Source organism: Pinus tabuliformis, chromosome Q (assembly GCF_031772625.1).
Source record: "Pinus tabuliformis cultivar Carrire ecotype Pingquan chromosome Q, CPIR1, whole genome shotgun sequence".
Taxonomy (NCBI): Eukaryota; Viridiplantae; Streptophyta; class Pinopsida; order Pinales; family Pinaceae; genus Pinus; species Pinus tabuliformis.
In genome coordinates this window covers 618,156,696-618,178,398 of record NC_142296.1, presented here as the reverse complement: position 1 = coordinate 618,178,398, position 21,703 = coordinate 618,156,696, and the positions used below count along the sequence as shown (strand labels likewise).

Here is a 21,703-nt window from a genome sequence, read left to right as displayed (position 1 = left end):
TAGCCAGTCATCAAAGAAATTGGGCTGACAAACTTCGAGAAGTGTTATGGGTATACATGACTACATGGAGGAACACCACTGGATTCTCACCATATGAACTTTTGTATGGAAAGAACCCTTTATTCCCCATTGAATTTGAAATCAAAACACTAAGGACAACATTGCGGGTCAAGTTGGATTTGGCTATAGCACAAAGGCAGAGATTGAACTAACTCAATGAATTGGAGGAGAAACAGTTGGCTTCTATCCAACAAACATAGATTATCCAACAGTAGAGAGCTAAGTGGCATGACAGATTTATAAAGAAGAAGAAGTCCAAAAAGAATATTGGGCTCTCTTATACCACTCAAGGTTTAAAGACTTCAAGGGTAAGCTCTGCACCAAATGGCTAGGTCCTTATGAGGTAGATGCAGTCTTTGACAATGGGACTGTAAATTTGGTAACCATTAACAGTGCAAGGACATCATTACTTACAAATAGGCACCATCTTCGGTTGTATCACAAACCTACCTTGAAGGATTCATTTGTTAACATTGTCACAATTCAGATCTACAGATTACGGGAACAATGGAAAACCCCACTGTGCTGCAAAATTTTTAATTTTTCCAATAAGTCTAATAGCTGAAAACCACCTAGTGGCAGCTGTTACACCATCAAGAAATAAAAAAATAATAATAATAATAATAATAACAATAATAACAATAATCTGGCTGTGAAAACCTTTCTCAGGCATAGACAGACACTTTTTTAGTAGTTGAAAACCACCTAATGGTTGTTGTTACACCCTCTATAACAACATTTGTTATTCCAAAGTATATCATGCGATAAGTGTTATTACACAATCTTTTGTTCTTTATATTTTTGAAGAAATTAAATTAATATATATCAATCGTCTTGGATGTTACACCTGTAACAGCCGACAACTTTTCAGGAATAAAATGAGATATTCTATTGTAATAAAGAAAAAACATCACTGTGAGCCTCGTCATTAGATTTAAGTTCACGCGTCTCGCTGCCCGAGGATGATTCGATGTCACGCCACCCATTACTTCGTCCCACGTCACCCAGGTACGTCATCAAAAAGGTAATATTCAATTCGTTTTATTTTGTAATTATGGAAACTTAACATGACTATTGACGGCCGAGGATGACTGTCATAATTAAGTTGGGGGGGGGGACAAATCACATCGTGACATGACCGTCACATGATTTGTAATTATTTAAAAAATCCAGCAATTAAGGCATGTGACTTGATAGTTATCTTTATTTAATGCCGAATCACACCAAAAAGGGTAAGGGCACCATTGACGAGACCTCCCCATGACTCACCATTAAGGAAAAATTCATTGAGTAGTACGAATCACGCATTTCAAATCTTAATCCAAAATATTCACCTGCACCACCGTGCCACCCTACCATTTGCCCCTGTTGGAAGTGCTGAATCCCATTCAGAGTGTTCGGAGAGGAGGAAGATGGCAGTACAGGCTGAAATAGCTAGAGTGTGTGCCGGAGGGAACGATAAGCAGGTGAAACAACACTGAATTGCATAGGCAATGGGAGGAGCAGTAATACGGCATGAGCCAGGGTCTATAGAAGCCCTAGAAGGTTTCCCTGAAGCATGCCAGGTTTTCAAAGATGCAGGCTAGTTCAAATTCTTCCGGATATTGGAAGGATCAGATAATGGTGTGGCCATGGAATTCACAAAGAACCTAGAAAGAAACTAGACGGAAGTCAGAGGATTGAAATTGGAGGTCACGAAAGAAGTTATCACTAGAGTAACAAGATTGCTAGCAGAAGGGAAGAGATGGTTTACTAGGAAGGTTAATGAACCCTCACTGAAGGGGGATTCTCTTTAGGAAAGTGAGTCGTTGGTTAAGAAAGGTAGGGGAATTGATAGGCTGTCACTCCCCCAACCATGGGTGGATTTTTCCCTCTTCCTCATTAACTACATTACTTGTGAGGGAAGGGCAACAATTGTGTATAATTACCATTTCCCATTGCTGAACCATCTCTGCCATCAGTAGCTGATCATGCCGAAAAGGCCCATGACCACTCACAAAAGGTAAACAAAGATGGCTAGGGAAACTCCAGAGGTAACAAAGGAGCAACCCCAGTCCTCAACAGTGAGGGTCAGCAAGAAGTCAGTTGATAAACGATTGGCGACAAAAGGTTGAAGTAGAGAATAAGGGTTAGTGGGCACCTAGAGTCCCCATCCATATCAAGAAAGGACAAAGAAGCAGTACGAGGAGCAAGCTCAGCCATAAAAACCTCCTTCACCAGGTAAGATCAAAACACAGTATTTTCCATCGAAAATTGAAATTTTAGAAAAATAAATTAAAGAATTGAGGGAACAGCTAGTAGTAGGAAAGGCAGAGCCAAGAGCCCCAGGGCTGGATACTTTGGTAGAGGCCATGGAAAGGGCCAGAAGAGGAGAAATCCTAGGCACTTTGTGCATAGCTTGTTCTGAGAAGCTGATGGAAGTGAGATTCAAAGTTTATGCAATAGACACTACCTTGAAGGGGATTCAAACTGAATACTGGGAAGTTTTTACACCAAAACCTATCGAGGACATTGTTGATACACAAGAACCAACAACTGAGACAACATAATCCACAGAGAGGGATCAAGCAATGAATACATAGGAACCCTTGGTTGACATTGCTATTTCACTAGGAACGAGAGTGGAGGAGGAAATCAGCCAAGAGGAGGAAGAGAAAGATAATATCCATGAGCCGATGGTTAATGCTGTTGTTACACAAGAACCAACAATAGAGACTGAAGCTGATCTGAAGGAAAATGATGAATAGAAGCCTATGGATACTACTGTTGCCACATAAGAACCAACAATAAAAATGGAAGTTGACCAGCAAAATAAAGAAACTGTGATAAAGCCCACTGACGAAGTTGTTGTTACACAAGAACTAACAGCTGAGGTGGGACAGTTTCGCCATTAGGAGGATGCTGCACCTTTAATTGATGATGCATGTGGGGGAATGCTGGGCCTTGTTGAAGGATGGCGTTCTGAGAAATTGTTGTTATTGGCAGAACTGCAAAAGTGGAAGCAGCTGGAACTCTCTCTACAGTAGGGAGTGATTCCACTCAAGACGCATAAGAGAATGATAGATTCCCTGAGAAAAAAATGGTTAAAAGAAGAACGAGAAAGAAAAGAGGAGGCACAGAGGTGTAAAGAAATTATGAAGAAAAAGGATGAATAGCTGCATTATCTGCATCGGGAGGTCTTCGACCTGACGTTTGATAAGACCAAACTCCATGACCTTGCTCTAAACCTGCTAGCATGTAGGTGACCATCCCCGTCATACCCTGTGTTCTTGTGGGAACGTTACTACTTATTCCAGTTAAGGGAAGTTTGTGAGAATAGGTCCTATATGGGTTCTTTAACTCACACCTTTTTGGAAATTTTCCGTTCCTATGATTTTGATGTTCAGAATTTGCTATGCAAGTTATTCTTGCACAATATGATGTGTGAACATTTGAGCACGAGGATGGTGGCGAGTGTCCTTTCTTTCATGGGAGACTTGCAGTTGTGGGAATTCCTCTCATTTATGAGCAATCCTATTGAGTGGAAACTGGCCAAGAAAACAATAGAGTCCAATGAGGAAAAGACAACATTGTGGGTCAGGGTTGAACCAGGAATGGCTTACGAACTCCGGCGAGAGTTCAGACAGTTCCAGAGCAATCTAGAAATCATAGATCAATCAGCCATTTATAGAAGGTGAATCACGAGAATATGCCTCAACTTGTTTGCAAACATGAGGATCCAAGCGCTAATCAGATGTCTGAAGCGCATTGAGGCTTGTAGTGCAAAATTGCAGGAAGGAGACCCCTTTGAATACGAGAACTTTGTGGTTGTTGTTACATGGGTGCCAGAATATGCTCAGATTTTGCTAACACTGGGGGCGTTCTGGATTGGCCTCAGGTTCAAATTCCCTTTGATATGGTTGCCATTGGAGGAGTATCAGCCTGATTATCAGTTATGTGATTATGAAGAGGAATCTTGGCCACATGAGTTAATGGCCGATCAAGGATTTAGAGCTCTGGGCGATGATATTGCTGGTGCCTACATTTTCACATATTTCCACTAAGGGCACAGTAGAAGGAACTGAGATTCTGCATGGGGACATGTAGTTGTTTCAGTTGGGGGGAGATGTTGGGTGTGGTTTTTTACCTATTTTCTGCACATTCTTTCCCCTGTTTTGACCTTTCTGTCCTCCAAGCCTGTGCCCTTACATGAACAAACTCTCTATTTTCTTACCTTTTTAATCCATTTTACTGTCATGTTACTTTGTTGTATTTTACTGAATAATACGAGGTTTTATTCCTTTTTGTGGCTAAATGGGAGAGCATTGAAGGAGTTTTTTTGGAAGTTCATATTTTTTAGGTGTTGGCTCGTGCGAATGAAGCTATGAAGTAGACAGGCAGTAGGGATCAATTGCAGGAAAGGGTAGAACGGTTCGCTCTTACACCTTGAGTGCTGTTATAAACCGCTGCTATATACTAGGTGCTATTACAAGTTGTTGTTGTTATAGATTTCTATTACACATTGGATGCTATTACAGGTTTCTATTACACATCAGATGCGTTACACCTCGCGTTGATCCGATGTCAAATCAACAGTGCTGTCGTCAGTTATGCCGCATCATCCTGAACCACCATTTGCTCAATGTTGTTGCACTGAAGCTAGAAATGTGGGTACTATTCCACATATCAGTTGTCGACAGTAGGATTTTTTATTTTTGAAGCAACAAGACTCAAGCAGTTGCAATCGATGTATAATTATTTAGTAATAAGTTGTAACTTATTTATTTTTGATCAGCATGAGAATCGAGAGATTCTCATGATTGATCTGCTTTCTAATTTTTAGGTTGTAATAGTTATAAAAGACTCGACTTTTTATGTATTAGCAGGTGGCATATAGAAGAGTACTGTTACTCTATTTCTATAATCCTGAACTTATTCAATATCAATTGGCATGGTAATATTGTTACTTTCCAACTGATTCATTAATCACTTTTTGTGTTCTTCCTGCACCCTGCTGAGGAGGAAGGGCCATCCTCTTTGGCAGGGATTGCAGTGATTAGGTAGTGTACATTTCAGTTTAGTTCATTGATTTATGGTTTCTCGTTGTTTCTGTACAAATCATGGATTGCATTCCTTGTTGTTTCTATTTATCTTATGTTGTTACACAGAGTTAATTAATAAAGTAATAGTAACTAGTTGGAATAGATGTTAGTTCATGTGTGGCACACCTTTACTTCAATAGCTGCGAGTTGTGATTTAATTATGTAGAGTGTTTTTGTATATGCATGCATGGCTTGATTTCAAAAACTTCGATCAGCTTCATCTTTTACAATTTTTCTACATTTTCTTATGCTTGGCTAGAGTGTATCGACACAGACAGTGCGAGCTCCATTAAAACAGCAAGACCTACCCTGGGTTGACAATTAATGTTGCAGTCTAAGTCAATTAAGGTTGATTAAAACAACACTACAACCATCAACATGGGTGGGAAGTGGAGCAAAGAGCATTGGTCCTGAAATTTAGGGTTTCAGTCAACCTTCTCCATAATTGACTCAGGGAAGTTTTTCTTATATTCTTCAGGGATGTTTCAATATGTATTTCATGATGAATACACTTCACAGTTGTCAACATTTTGGCACTTCAGGATGTGGAACAAGAAGTGAACAGGAGGTGTGACAAAATATTGTGTAACAAGTGCTCCCTAAAGCATGAAGGCAGAACATGGAGTGATGGGTAAAATTCTTTACAAGTCAAGGCAAGGACTAGAAAAATACCGTCAGGAGACTTGCAAATCAAGCATGATATAATGTAAATATATGACATCTTTGATTAAAATATTCCTAACTATAAATATATGAATAGGAATCTAACAATACATGAATCCACAACATGGGCACAACGATCTCACTAGTAAGGTTCATGTGTATGGACCCAAGGCATGGATGCATCCATCCAACTAGAAAGGATCATGTGTATGGATCCATGACATGGATGAAACCATCTGACTAAAAAGGATCATATGTATGGATCTACGTCATGGATGCAACGATTCTTATGAAAAGGATCATGTATACAATCATGAAGACTCAATAACTCCTCGTAGCCTAGACTTTATGAGATGAGATCCAGGGTATTGTGCTTCACCTTGACCCGATCAATGCATGAATTCTAGCATGTGAATAGATGTGTTGAAGTTAAACATGATATAAAACCACTTGATTACTAGTCAATTATGTAAACTGTTAATAGGCATGAGAGAAACCACCAATAATGATAATGGCTCTCAAGGTACAATCAACATAATCCATGAGTGTGAATAATGAATATGAAGTCGAACACATGTAGAATCATTCGGTCAAAGGCCAATGATGTAAACCTTTCACTGAGTGTGAATAAATTTACATTGAGGCATGCAAGATCCAAGGTACTAAAAGGGCGTTTCTAAATCATTTTCTTGGATAATGAGCTGAAGTTGATAGGAAGTGATCTGTCGAAGGAGGGCCATAAATTTTCCCACATCATCGACACAAAACATAGGATATCTCAAAATGATATGAGCGATTTAGGATTGTTACAGGGAGGGACAAATAGTGTTTAAGAGGTAAATAACTACAAATGGGACTTCTCTTGAATATATACGTGACACGACTTTGGAGTTTGGCAACGTTTTACTCAACATAAGATCAGAGGACGTGATGACAAGGTATAATCATATGAGAGGAAAAAATGGATTTCCCAAACCCAAGAAGGGAAGTAATGCAGTGAAGATAACCAAAACCTGACATGAGAAACAAATAAGTGTCATGTTCAATAGTGACATGATGCCTTTACATAAAATACAAGAGATGTTTGCTTTCATTTTTCCCCCACTATTTTGAGTGAGTACCTCTTTATGTTTACACAAGTTTTAAGAGGATAGCATATGCTTGTCATGTAAGTTCATCCTTTGTATGAATCCATCCTAGTAATTTTAACGAGTCCTAGGAAGGAAACTCACTCTCGTCATGGTGACAAGTCCTATGTCGTTTAAGTTTTACATGTCTGACGAAGGGGTAACTTGACATATTTTTCATTTTTAGAGAGTTTGAAAAAGAGGCAAAAAAGAAAACTCTAAATGTGCCTTTTCATAAATAGTGTCTCGAATACGAAAAGGTAGAACAAAATATTCAAGAGAACCTCTTAGCAATTTTTTCCCCTGGAAAAAAGTCGTAATTTTCATTGATGAGGAAAATTATATTTTTACAGATGCCTATGGAATATAGTGTACTTTGGGCTAGAAGCCTATCCTGTTGAGAGTTCAAAATTGAGGTGTACTCCACACAGGGAGACTCTACTCTGTTATGTGATTTTCAATATAAAATATGTACTTACTCTACGTAGAGAGTATCAAAAAATAACTGTCATGTATACGACTACTTGATGATGCGTTTATATAACATTATATAAAGACAAAATAAAACAAAAACTATGTATCAAGCTCCTTTAGAGCTTAGCTATTCTGATATGTCTATAAAAGGTCGATGAATATAAAGACAAAATAAAACAAAAACTATGTATCAAGCTCCTTTAGAGCTTAGCTATTATGATATGTCTATAAAAGGTCGATGATAATACTGATGGAAGGTTCCATCCGTTTTCTCCAGTATGTTCCATGTTCCTATAGGCCTGTGCGCTGCTTCCTTGGATAGTAGATCGGCTGCTGTGTTCCACTCCCTATATATATGTTGACAAATAAATGTGTCAAATAAGTTTATGAGTCTATGGATTTCTTCCATGATGTGTCTCAGAGAATAAGCATTACAATTTGTAATTTTGTTTATCCAATTGCATACTGTTTTTGAATCTCCAAAAAGTTGTAAGTTTCTGCAATGTTTTTCCAGTGCAAAATGTATGGTGTATTTTGCTACTGAAATCTCAGCAAAATTGTTCGTCCCTTTTCCCGGTCCCATTTGGATTTTGTAATAATGATTTGTTTAAGATGTTGGACAGGGCCCTGCCCCCCCCACATCCTATGTCTGTTGCTGAGCCGTCAAAGTATGCCCAAGGGTGAGACTGGTTTATACTCTCAGGTATCATATGCCTGGGGTTGGATTTTGGTTCCTCATCTGGGGTCAGTTGACAGTCATTTAAGATTTGAGCCATGATGGTCGGCCAGTGGGGGAGGGAGTTTTGAAAAATAATTCTATTCCTGGCAATCCAGATGGCCCAACAAGTAAGTAAAGGGAGGTTCTTAGTTTTTCCTGAGGATACAGTGGACCACCATCCCTCTTAGGCTTCCCAAACAGTTGCGCCCTGCCAAAGTGGGAGCGAGGGTATATGTATGTGAATAGTAGTACATAGGTCTTTTATGGATGGGAATGTAAAGAAGAGATGATCCACTATTTCATTGTCAGATTTGCACAATCCGTACCAAAAGGGTCCATGAAAAGATATTTTGATAAGATTTTCTCCCGTTGGGATTTTGTATCTCAGAATTGTCCACATGATAAGTCTCGATGTGGGGGGTGCTTTTAATTTCCATAAATTTCACCACCAAGGTTCACACAGCAGAGGTTTCAATGGGTTCATAAGAGTTATATAACCCAGTTTTGGAGTATATTTCCCATGCTTCGCATGTGCCCATATTAACTCATCCTCCCCTTCCTGTACCCTAATATGGGATTCCGTGAGGGCCTCCACGTATTCTTTCCAATACTGTTTCCATGGATGAGGGATCTGTAATGCCCTCCCAGATTTCCATGCTTGTTGCAGAAAAGTGGAGCAAACATTGTTTGCTATATGACTAAGGTGAGAGGTCCTTCTGGTAGTGAGGTATTTTCTAAGCTCCTGTGGGAGTCTGTGAGCGTTCCCACATCTAATGTAGGGATCAATCCCTATTTTGACAGCATCTCCTGATTTTATTCTCCATGTAAGGCCATCCCTGATAAGGGGCATTTCTTGTAGGACTACTTTCCATATGTTCGATCTTCCGGCTTGTATCCACTAGGGTTGTCGAAGCCAATCCATGAAGTTTGAAGGAGCTATCTATTTAGAGATAGCCACCTTAGTCCATAGGCTGTGCGATGTGACTAGCTGCCACCCTAGTTTTGCCGCCAGTGCTATGGAGAAATTACCAAGGATTTTTATTCCCCATCGTCCCCATTTATTTGGGAGTGACAGAGATTCCCATTTGGTCCAAGAAAATATCCTTCCTACTGTTTCCCTTTCCACAGGAATCTGCAGCATAGATTTTTTATTCTGGCCAGTATTCCCCTTGGTATCCATGCTAAAGACATCCAGTATACAGGGGTTGCTTCCAGAACTGCTTTTATGAGTATCAGCCTTGCTACTCTTGATAAATATTTGTGGTACCAGATGTTTAGCATTTTTTCCATTTTGGTTATAAGCCAAATCCAATCAGCATTCTTATATCCAAGGGGCTATAATCTATAGCCCAAGTATTTTAGTCCCTCATCCATGTGCTGTAGGGTATAAGGGAATCTTCATAGGGCATATTGAATCTTGTATGGTGAGCATCCTATAGCTGTTGTAGTGGAATTTTCATCATTAACCAACATGCCCGTGGTTGCTAGAAAGATAATGAAAAAGTTGAGAAGAGCAGTCACGTCACCAATACTCCCATTTAGGAAGAGTAGCACATCGTATACAAATAACAAGTGTGTCAATGTGCATCCTTCTATGATGCGGATCCCCTTAAGCCTGCCTCAAATGTGTTCCTCGTTTATTATACGACTGAGTCCTTCCATGATGAGTAAGAAGAGAAGTGGGGACAATGGGCATCCTTGCCTGAGACCTCTTTCAGAGTGGAAGAAAGGATAGGCCACACCATTTATAAGAACACTGAATGTTACATTAGTAATACAACACATAATCCATCTTATGAATTCATATGGAAAACCAAAGTGTGTTAATATCATTCTAATGTACAACCAATTTACTCTGTCAAAAGATTTTGAGAGGTCAACTTTTAGGACCATACCTTTGAGCTTTTGGGTCTAAATAGAATGTAGAATTTCTTGAGTAGTTCCGATCGGTTCATGAATTTATCTATTCTGTAGGAAGGAAAATTGTTTAGCTAAGATGTGGTTTGATAAAATCGGCCGGAGGCGATTGGCTATTATCTTGGAGATGATCTTATAGATGCAATTACACAAGGAGATGGGCTGGAAGTCATTGAAGGAGGTGGGATTGTCTGATTTGGGTATAAGGGCAATAAAAGTTGAGTCGTAGGCCTCATACATTCTTATAGAGGATCTACATTCTTCTATAACTTGTAGAAGGTCCCCACCCAGGGTATCAAAAAAGGCCAGGTAGAATTCCACATTCCAACCATCTCGACCAGGGATTTTGTCTCGCTTAAACTATTTAAGAGTGTTTTCCAGTTCTCCCAGGGAGACTTCCTTTGTCAATTCGAAGCCTTCTTCTTGTTCAAAAAACCTTGGAAATAGTTGAGCAGTCCTTATGATTTCAGCCAGGGTGGCATTTGGGGGAGTCTTATAAACATTCCTGAAGTGGGCAGAGGCCATAGTTGCTAGTTGGGGGAATGTGTTCACCAGTTTCCTTGTTCATATGATAGCTACCAAATAGCATTTATAGCTTTGCGCCCATTCATAAATTTGTGATAGGAATTGGTGTTGTCATCTTCTTCTTTGAGCCAAATGGCTCTACTTCTCAATCTCCTTCTCTCCTCCTTATTCTTAAGAATCTGGTTTCTCTTAGCTAGAAGAGAGGTTATCTGCTCTTTATCATTCTCATACTCCCCTATGGCTTCTTCAATCAAATTGAGTATATGATCTTCCTGTGTTCTCTTCTTATGTGCCCATTTTTTGGAGAGGTTTTTTATTTCTTTCAAGTTTTTTGAAAATCATTCCGAGATAGTCCTTTCTGCCACAGGGGGATGAGCCCTCCAAAAATGAGTTACTAGATATATGTAATTAGGGTCTCTCAGCCATGTAGCATTGAATTTGAAGGGACCTTTTGATTTAGCAGTTGCTCCTTGATCAGGAATCTATCTAGTCTTCGAGAGAGACTATCCACCCCTGATCTGTTATTTCTCCAAGTAGGCAAGGTTTTTGACGAGGGGATATATATGAGATTATGATCCTCCAAAATGGTCTCAAAAAAATCTGATAGGTTATCTCTTTTTGCATTGTGCTCCCATGATTCCGTAAAGCCTATGGAGAAATTTAGGACCCCCCCCCCCCCAAAATGAGCTTGTCCTTTTGAAGGATGTGTGATTCTAAAAGTCTACTCCAAAATTCTTCCCTGTTGTGGCAAGGGCCATATATGTGGATAAACCTAAGCTCAGAATCAAGCTCTAAGGAGTAAATGTCAGCTCCTAGGTGGCCCGAGCTCCCCCAAGTATTACAGATTCTGATGGAATGGTTGTTTACACCCAAAGTGAGACCCCCAAAATGCCTTGTTGCATCTAGGGTGTAAAATGTCCAACCAGGTAGCCATGATTCAAGGAGGTGGGTAATGACACAACCTTGACCTAGGGTTTCTTGAAGAAATAGGATATCAAAGGGTTCAACTGAGAGCAATCTTCTCATGGCTAGTTTTTTGTCAGGGCTAGCCAACCCTCTACAATTGAAGGAGAGAAATTTCATGGAGGAGGGAGCTCATGGGTATTCACTGCTCTAAGTACCCAATCGATGGAGTGTTGCTTGCTCGCAACAATCTCTTCCCCAGCTTGTAGCTTAGCTTTGGATAGGGAGGAGGGTCTGCCTCTAGTCATCTTTAGTGGAGGGGGAGAGGTAATCAGGCCGATACCCAGGGTGTCAGGGGCCTGTGATCAAAGCCGAGATTGGGTGGGGTATCTGAAGGATGGAGGGCTGGAATGGGGGGGGGAGCATGGTTAAGGGAATTGGGAAGAGGTTCATTGAGAAAGGATGGCTGAGTGTAGGAGATGGTGGGGGAGGAGGGCTTGATAGGGAAATCCACAGTTATGGGAGGGTTGAAGGTGTGAGCAAGGGACTGAACTGAATAGAACTGAACAGAACTTGTATCAATGCAGTGTAGAGAAACATTAGAGTAACTAGAGGAGGAATTTGTATTCGACATACCCATAGAGAATGCAGCTTTAGCAGCTGCCCTTGCTTTGGTTAGAGGAGGAGAGGGTACATCGATGGGTGCCTTTCCTTGCTTTTTTCTGGTCACCTTTGTAGGTGCCGGTACTACTTCTGAATGTGCTAAATTTTCTACCTCTTCCACCACTGGAGGGCTACCTTGTGCTTGTGGGTTTTTCTGCAATGTTTCCTTCCCCTTATCTCCCTCCCTCGCCTTCTTATTCAGAGGACAGTCTTCGAACAGGTGTCCCACTTTGTGGTAACGTCTGTAGCAAAAGGGACACCTTTGTAGTCTAGGATTTGCTTTCGAGAGAAGGTGTTCCACTGAAATGTGATATGCTCCTGAAGGCCTCCCTGAGTATCTACATGAACAAGAATCCTGGCATATGCCATCATGCCAGAAGCTAGATATGGTCTATCCTGTTTGAGATAGGTTCCTAAAGTGTTGCCGATGCACCGGAATATATCTCCGACCAGAACTGAAGGGGTAGCCTAGGTAGCTGAACCCAAATAGGCCCAACTCCTATATGTTCTTTTTCTAGATCAAAAAGAGCGTTCCAATGTTGGAGAAGAACTAGTGCATTCTCAAAATGCGATAAGGATGACATGACCCAATTTGTGTGCTCGGCTCTAGCAAAGCGTAGAGCAAACCAGCCCTTAACAACGGTTTGTACAATTGGGAAATCCGCCAAGTGTTGCCCCCATACCTCAGAGGTCCACAACTTAAGCCTAGCCACTGTGTAGCTTTGGCCACGAATCCTTCCAACCAATACCCGGTCTGCCATGTTCATGGTGTCGCCCCATTGTATATCCTCCCTGAGTCTGAGAATAACATCTTTGCCTCTGGCTTTGAAGCACTTCCTCTTTTTTCCCAGCCGTGTCGGTTCTTCAAGGACGTCTGAACTATCCTCTAGCTGGTTAGGGTTTGTAGCAAGGTTTTCGGGGTAGGGATGGTCAGTTGCTGGAATTGGTTCCGAAAGCGGGGGTATCACCTTATAGCTACCCGATGGAAGCACCTAAGGTACTGCAGCTTGTGGGATTCCCTGGGCTAGGTCGAGGTGTCTCGGGGGGTTGTTTGAAGATTCAAGAGGGTGGGAGGAGAGGGGGGTTTGTGATCTTGCAGCCTCAGGGTTAGGGTGGAGGCAGGCAGATACAAAAGTTGTAGCTGAGGGTGACTGTGGCGGCGAGGGAGGAAACGGCCAGATCAGAGGAGGCTCCAAGAAAGTCACTGTGGAGCAGGAAGGTCCCAAGATCGAAGGTAGACCCACAATGGTAGCCGATAGATCGCAGCAGAAGGGTAGGAGTTCATTCGCGGCAGGGCGAGGGGTTCGCCAGATATTGACATTCTCCAAATTGTCCTCTGAATAGTCTACTAGGTCAAGCTCCATACCTATTCCGAGATGTTATCCACCAGCTGCCTCTAGGACCATCATAACTTTCGCCATGTTGAGAGTGTCGACAATCGGTGAGTATGCAATAATCGGGGAGGAGGACAGTTTAGTTGTGCTATTACGGAGGGCCTCGACGGGATATGGAACTGCCGCGGTTGATGCAGCTGGAGGGAAGCGGATGATGACAGCTAAGGTAGGTAGGGTGGGTAGGGTGCAATCATGGCGATCAACTGCAGAAAAAACCCTAACCCTTTTCAGACAGGCTCCGCAGCTCCATCCTTCTTGTTTGGTAAGATTACTGATAGAGTCAAGCATCAACTATTGCATATCCTTAAGTTTTATATAGGCATGAACAGTATTTCTGAACCAAGGTTGCAGATTGTTCGTACCAAATTAATTAGGTCAGAGTGGGTGAACAAGCCTAAACATAATTCTTATGTCAGAGAACCTCTTAGCCATGTTCAACTAAGGTATTCCTTTTTCATAGCTAGTCTATCTCAGTCCGAAAAAGGGTTAAACTTATACTAAGTAGACATCTTTTCACTTACTTTTACGAGTTCGAAAAGACAATTGCTCGACAAATTTTGCATATTTCAAGAGTCATAAAAAGGCTGAAAGATGACTTCGCCTAGAAGAACGAGTGGTATAAAAGGATAGCCATTGGTTCCAGTCATGACGGAACTACTAAAAACATGTAAAGGTCAAGAGACTGGCTAATAATACCACTCATTGCAGATGTTCCTTAGGGAAGGGTAAAACGACCAAGTGAAGGTATATGATTAGCCAAAGAGATGGCGATGATGGAATGAAAAAACCAAGGCTCATCTGGAAAAAATTGGCTAATAAAAATGGCAATCACGAGATGTAAAGTGGGAATGGTATCACTTTTACACAAGCTTGAAACATGGGAAACTATGTTTGAGTATACTTGAAGATGGTTTCATTTTTTCACAAACTTGAAATAGAAACAAACTATGCTTGGGTTTGGTTTCATTTTTACACAAGCTTGAAACAAAGATAAAATATACTTGATATAAGTTTGTATGCCCCTAGCATAACGACTCAATTCGAGGTACATTCCCCCCAAGATTCATTTCATTCACCTAAGTAGACTAATGATTACTAACAGGTGGATGGAATGAAGGTTTACTTATGAGATCAAGTGAAAGACTTGACTAGGATCTTACGATATCTAATCAAAGACTCAAATTGGAAGGGGATTTGTTTCATTTTTTAATGAGCTTGACACAAGAAAAGAACCATGCTCATGACATCTTGTTTCATTTTTTACTGAGATTGACACAAGTAAAGGAACCATGCTCATAGGGACCTATTTCATTTTTTAACAAGGTTGACATAGTAAAAGAACTATCCTCATGGGACCTATTTCATTTTTTAATGAGGTTGACATAGTAAAATAACTATCCTCATGGGACCTATTTCATTTTTTAACGAGGTTGACATAGTAAAAGAACTATCCTCATATAAACCTAGATCATGGACTATAAGAGACCATGGCTTCAAAGAGGTTCTCATCAAATGGGAGAACAACACTCTAGAAGGGATACATGTCTAGGGATCCAAATGAAAAATTAGGCTCCAACGCCCTCAGTACATGATGTACTACATCACCTACTAGATCATCAGTAGATGTGGGCATGGAACAAGTGGCCACGTAATTAACCTGTGGCAGGGGTGATACTACTTACATATAAGAACCATTTAGGGATGATGGTTGATTGGGGGTTGATTAATGACCAATGAATGTAAGCTGATTAATGATCACAATTCTTCCTTCATGTAGTGAAAGAGAGAAGAGACAAGAGCTCCCATGACATAAACATAGTCATGACCAAGGAGTAGATTAAAATATAAAGGGCCTTGGACAACCATCATGTCTATATAGACAATATTTCCTCCCAAAGTAATAGGTAACTTAGGAAGGATCCCTAATGGTTGATTGGTTCCTCTGTTAAAAGATAAAAAAATTTGGGTGGTGGGAACAAGCTAAGGAGAACCTAAATATTTCCAAGTAGTTGAGGACATAATGCTAACAAATGCGCCCTCGTCTATGACTGTGCTAGGTATGCCCATATTGAAAGCATGTATTGTAATATGGAAAGGTGCATAAGATAGAAGGCAATATCATGCTAGTCAACTCTAATCAAAAGAAGTGACCAAACTGCTCGGAGGGGGTGTTGTAGGAATGGGATATCTTCCCTCTTGCTCTATGGGAATAAGAGAATTGCTCTCATGGACGTCAGGAATGGGAGGGTTTCCCTCGAGTTCATTTGAAATTGAAGAAAATAGAATTACCTTAGTAGTATGAGGTTTACTATCTACCAAAAGGTACGTTTAACTAAAGGTGAAGCCAAGTCTACCATTTTCTCAACCAATGGTTGGTTAAGAACGGACTCACGAGACTCACTTTCAGAGAGAGCGGGGTTGACCAAAGATGAATTTTGATCAATCACTCAATCAGCTAACGAAGGATCAGGGGAAATATTTTGATAACTAGCTAGAAGACGAGGCTTGGAAGTAGTAAGGTTTTCCAACTCTTTGGAAGCTTCATCCATAAGAGGACAAAGGTGAATGGGATGATTACCTTCACACAACTTACAAGGAAATTTGAATTTTCCCTTTTACCCATGAGCTTTACTGTTACTATTTGAGGGTTTGTCACCAGCATGAACTCTAGAGGCTGATGACAAAGGTCAATGTGAACCTGTGGACCACACTTCTAGACTTTGGCAATACTGGGACAATTTCTAAAAATGTGGTCACCCTTACATAACATGCAAGGGAATTTCACTTTCTAGGGCTGATTGGAATATTTTTCTACATCAGTCGCATTCATAGTAGTGGCTGTTTGGTTTCCCCCTTGCTCATTTTTCTTCTTCTTCTTCGTCCTCTTCCTATTCTTCTTAGCTTCCTGGTTACTAGAATCTAAACTTTCTCCAGGTGAAGAGGAAGAATGGGGTGAAGAAACAGGCGAAGAAGGCAAGGGGTCAACATGAGGTTGATGCTGTTCAGGTGGAGGAGAACTCGGTTGAAAAACAATTTTAACACTGGGAATCACCGAGGCCAAAAATAACCAAACTGGTAGACCAATGGTCAATCCATGAAGGGACAATGCTGCCATATAAGGAGCACCTATATTTCAAAAATAAGGAAAATGATTAGGATTCCCTTTAGATCTTGATTGGTAGGTTCAGGAAATATTTGCATCACTATCAACCTAAGATCTACTAAGGAGTATTTCCACAGGAAGGATGTTGTTCCTTGGTCAATTAATTAATTTTAGAAATTAACAAAACAAAATAAAAGATGGGTAAGCTAGGGAAGAGGGCTTACCAAGTATTCGTGAATCGTTATATACACCTTAGCCAAAAACAAGGACTTAACATACGATGGCCAATATTCCCAAATATTGTGTTAGGTGTATCACATTTACAAGGTGGCTAACTTGGCTACCTGTGGCTAAAGGATAGAAACCTAATGGGGTCTCCCAATATATACGTGACAGTACAGGGAGCAGAAGTTTGTGTTAGTTATTTCTAATACATAGACATTCGATGAGAGCATTCCCATATACTTTCCATATGTTAAGTGCCTCCTGTATATCTAAGAGTATTGGAGAACGATCCTATATACTTTCGTTCGTGGAACGAGATTTCATCCCCAGGATACAATTCTGGAAAACGTTTATCTTGAATTATGTTTCAATTTTGGGCTCAAAATGATGTCACCTAAATCCCTAAGATGCAGCTATATGAGAAAAGGAAACTTTCCACTTCAATGAAAGCTAGACTAATCACAGGAAGACATTTAAATCAATAATGCATCAAACAACATGCCTTCCACTAACTTTCACTTTTTCTTTCCAAATGCAATGATCAAAAGCAAAACAATCTTCACTTTTTCACAATCCTAACTACAACTTTTCAAAAGAAAAATGATCTTTACTTTCACTAAGGTGAACTCATATAAATGATGTTTTTCTTTGATTTATTTTAATGCTCTAATGAAACTAAAGCATCAAACTAAAGAAAAATTAAAATTCGATTCAAATGCCTCTAATTCAACTAATGCATCAATCAAAGAAACACCAATTTGAATTCAAAAGCACTCAAATGAAAATAAATTTCACTTTTTCCCTTTTGAACAAATAAGAAATGCACTCTTTTCAGCTTGTAAATAAAACAATGTAATCTATGCTTGACAGACAACAAAGATGGTTTCCAAATGCAAGATGACCTAATGCAATCGAAAAGAAACTTTGTAAAAGACAAGCTAAAACCAATGAAATCAATGTTTTGAATGACTTCTTTAGAAAACAAGATCTAATCAACGAACAAATTAAGATCTAAGTGACAATCAAATGACCTAAAACCCTAGAATCAATCCAATTTCATTCCAAGTGCTTGAAAAGCCAAAGAGACAAAAAGTTGCTAATTAATGAAGATGACTAAACAAAACACTAATGAATCCAATCACAAAATACAGAAAAAGACCTCAGAGGCCTAGACACACTAGACTCTATGACAGAAACCCTAAAAATTATCACATTCAAGGACCAACACCACTTTATATGGAAAAACCCGTGGTGACAGGGTCATCAATGCCACGTTTTATAGAAAAATCATGCTAGAAGCACTATGTTTCGTAGAAAAACCTATGCTAGTCTTCAACACGAGTAAACAATGAAAGACAGTGTTTTCAACGTGACTATACAAGGAAAAAAAGAATTTTCAGTGCGACTGTCAATGATAAAACTCATGTTGGGCAAGAAATATGGGAAAAAATAACAATATTTTCAACAAACAATCCAGACCTAACACTCTAAAGTAGTGATCATTCAAGGTGTAGAAATATACAGGCTCAAACTAACTTAGAACTCAATGGTTGGTAAAATTGATCAAAAGACCAAATCAAGAAAAGAGATTGAAGAGGTTATAGATTCCCCAGTCGAGTCACCATTTTGTTGTGAAGGAAAATCCCCTCTACAAATAGAGGTGATCTCTCTAGCCCAATGAGTGGGTCTAGAAACAAACTAAACAAACTAACATACACTTTCCTAGCTTATGTTTAACAAATGCAGAGAGAGATTGACCTACCTCACTCTGATGCTAATCACTCAATCCTTTGGAGATGACTTTGATTCCTTCTCTTCCAAGCTCGCTCCTTACTTGTTCTTCACGTTCAAGTACCTGCAAGAAAGATCAAAGAGAAATACAAGGTACAAGAGCATATATGGCATAAATCAAACATAAACTACTTAATAGATAAAGGAGTATTAATCTAAAATCATAAAATGTTACACAATTATGGAAAGTGATCATCAGATATATATATATATATATATATATATATATATATATATATATATATATATATATATATATATATATATATATCTATCTATATGTATATATATATATATATATATATATATATATATATATATATATATAAGCTAAAAAATGGAAGCATACAACCAATGCCTTATTGTTGGAGACCTCCTTTTGGTGGATGTCCAAGTCCAAGCCAAGACTCTTTAAGCACTCCTTCTCCAGGTTAGATGGGTAGTATTTAGGCATAATATCAACATAGGAATGTAGGCAATCAATGACCAACCATTTGGGGATGGAAGGGATTTGATTTATAGGAAGGAAGAGGGAGTTAGGGATCCACTAAAGAGGGAGGAAGGTCCACATCTCAAGGGAAGGCCCTTAAAGGTAGGATCAATAGCTCCAAATGGGAGAGCTTGACCATATCTCTACCCAACAACATCCAGCTTGATGTTTTTCGAAGTTTCCATCCTACAAAGCTTCTCTTCCATTTTGAGCAATGCTAGGTCAAAGAATTGCAGATTTCCATCAGCATGGGTAGGAAGTGGAGCAAAGAGTGTTGGTTTTGAAATTTAGGGTTTCATTCGACCTTCTCCAGAATTGACTCAAGGAATTTTTCCTTCTATTCTTCAGGGATGCTTCAGTTGTCAACATTTTGGCACTTCAGGATGTGGAACAGGAAGTGAATAGGAGGTGTGACAAAATATTGTGTAACAATCTGTTGTGGCCAGCAACAACCCCCCTTCTTATTTAGTGTTATTCCTAATGCGAAATAAGTGGGGACCCTTAGTTAAAAAAATTAAAAAATCAAAGTAGTGGTTAAATTTCCTTTTCAAATAAAACTTACCATCATAAGCTTAGGAAACCTCCCTTTGAAAACCTAAAAAATCTAAGTTTTATGATAAGGTAAGATAAAATCTTTCCTTAGGAAAATTGCATCGCAAAAAGATAGCGGGATGCCTCCTTACAAGCCGAAGTTCCAATATAGCGAGATCGCGATACGCGATAGTATCGCATCGCACCCAACAAATACAACTTACATGAAACACTTTAAAATTTGCCGATATGCGATATCGCTGATCGCAAGATCGCATTTCGCAGAAAATAGGTTAACAAAGATTGTCATACATAACATTCCTGCGATCTGCGATATTGCGATTTCGTGATACAGCGATACAACGATAAAGCGATAATGCGACGTCATGAGCGATCAACGTTGCGATGTTATGATTTTGCGATTCTGCGATGTTGCGATGTTGTGATGTTGTGATCTGCGATGTTGCGAAGCAAATCGCAAAATCGCTTCATCGCATATCTTTCGGGCGCGTTATTCAAGAGAAGTATTTTCCATAAGCTGACACATGGTTATGCGCTTTAATGCTAATAAATGAGGTAGTTGCCAGTTATAATGGAATATGGGTTCGTGCTTATCGAAAGAATCATTTCACATAAGGTGATATACTTGATGTGTCTGCGGCATTTAAAACTTTCCCATCACCCTTCTTTGTTATTAACTTTTAATTCACTTGTGAATTGCAGAAAAGGAGTAAAGAGGCCAATACAAAGCAATACACAGGTTGAAATGGGAAAGGAAAGCAAAGCTCCGAGCTCTGAGGAAAAGGAAATGGCGCCCTTGTTTACAGACACGGCCTGTAATAGAGATGCAGGAATTGCTACGTGGGAAGGCATGTATAATCTACTCGAAGAGGAGAATCCCAGAGTAATGGAAGTTACTGCTACCACGGGCTCAAATGGTTCTTCTGAAGCATCCCTTACAAAGCTAGCTTGCTCATTCTTACACCGGATAGCAGCAAGGCCCAAAATTCTCCCATACACCGACATGGTCAAAGGGATACTGGACAACGTTGATATCAGAAACAGACAGTTTAAAATTCAGGGTCAAGAGCTTTCGGAAGTATTATTTTTACAAATTTTGAACCTTATATCTGCTAAAAGGAAAAAGCGCAAAAGGCAAAAAACGCATCAAGGAAACCCGGATCAAAAAACGGAGGTAGTTTCTGATGCGCTAATCGTGCATCGCTGAGAAAAATTGCTCGAAAAGGCAAGCTGCTAATTTCCCAGTCACCTGCAAGCTCCAGAAACTGCAAGAAAGTAACGATACATGCAGATTGGAAACAGAGAGCTCAAGAAAAGGAAAAAACAATCCAAGGGTTAACCAAGTTGAACTGGGATTATTACTGGGCATACTTGGTAAAGCCACATAGCCAGTGGATGATTGTTAAGTGTATCATCAATTCGGCCGAAAAAATGGCGCCGACTCTTGTCGATTCTGTTTTCTTATCTCAGCTAAAAGCGGAAGTCAGCCAGCCGACTCTTCTCAAACGTATGCTGCATGCGTGCGATTTCAAGGACCAAATACCGAAGTAGTTTAATTTTAGATTCAATTTTAGCTTTAATTTTGTTTTATTTTCTTGAAAAGAGGATGGTCATTTAAATTGCATCCTACATTTTTGTAATAATTTATTTTTAGAATTAGTTAGTAGTATTTAAACCCTTCTCGTGCATTTAGATAAGGGTCCTGAAATTGATCAAAAACTTATCTCCAGAACATTCACTTCTATACCCTCTGAGGAGGTTTCGATGAATGAATGGAATAGGATTTATTGATGTTTGCATTTGATATCCGCTACTGATGTTGCACTTTTGTACTCTTAGTGGATATTTTATTAAGAAGAGATAAATCATTATCACTTGAAGCTCATGAGTAGGACTAGTTATAAGTGGTATTTCTATCTCTTAACTATTTCTGCCTTGTGTTAAAGTGATTTTCAGTTCAGTTATTTATATATTAATGTATGAATGTCTGAGTTATCATTTGGCACTTTTGTACGGT

At 39.6% G+C, this 21,703-nt stretch overlaps 1 pseudogene; it reads left to right on the top strand.

The window, feature by feature from the left end:
* Window positions 1-13,550: 13,550 nt before the first annotated feature.
* The window catches only part of LOC149220955 (phosphoenolpyruvate carboxylase pseudogene), an 89,115-nt pseudogene continuing 80,962 nt past the window's right edge, over window positions 13,551-21,703 (top strand).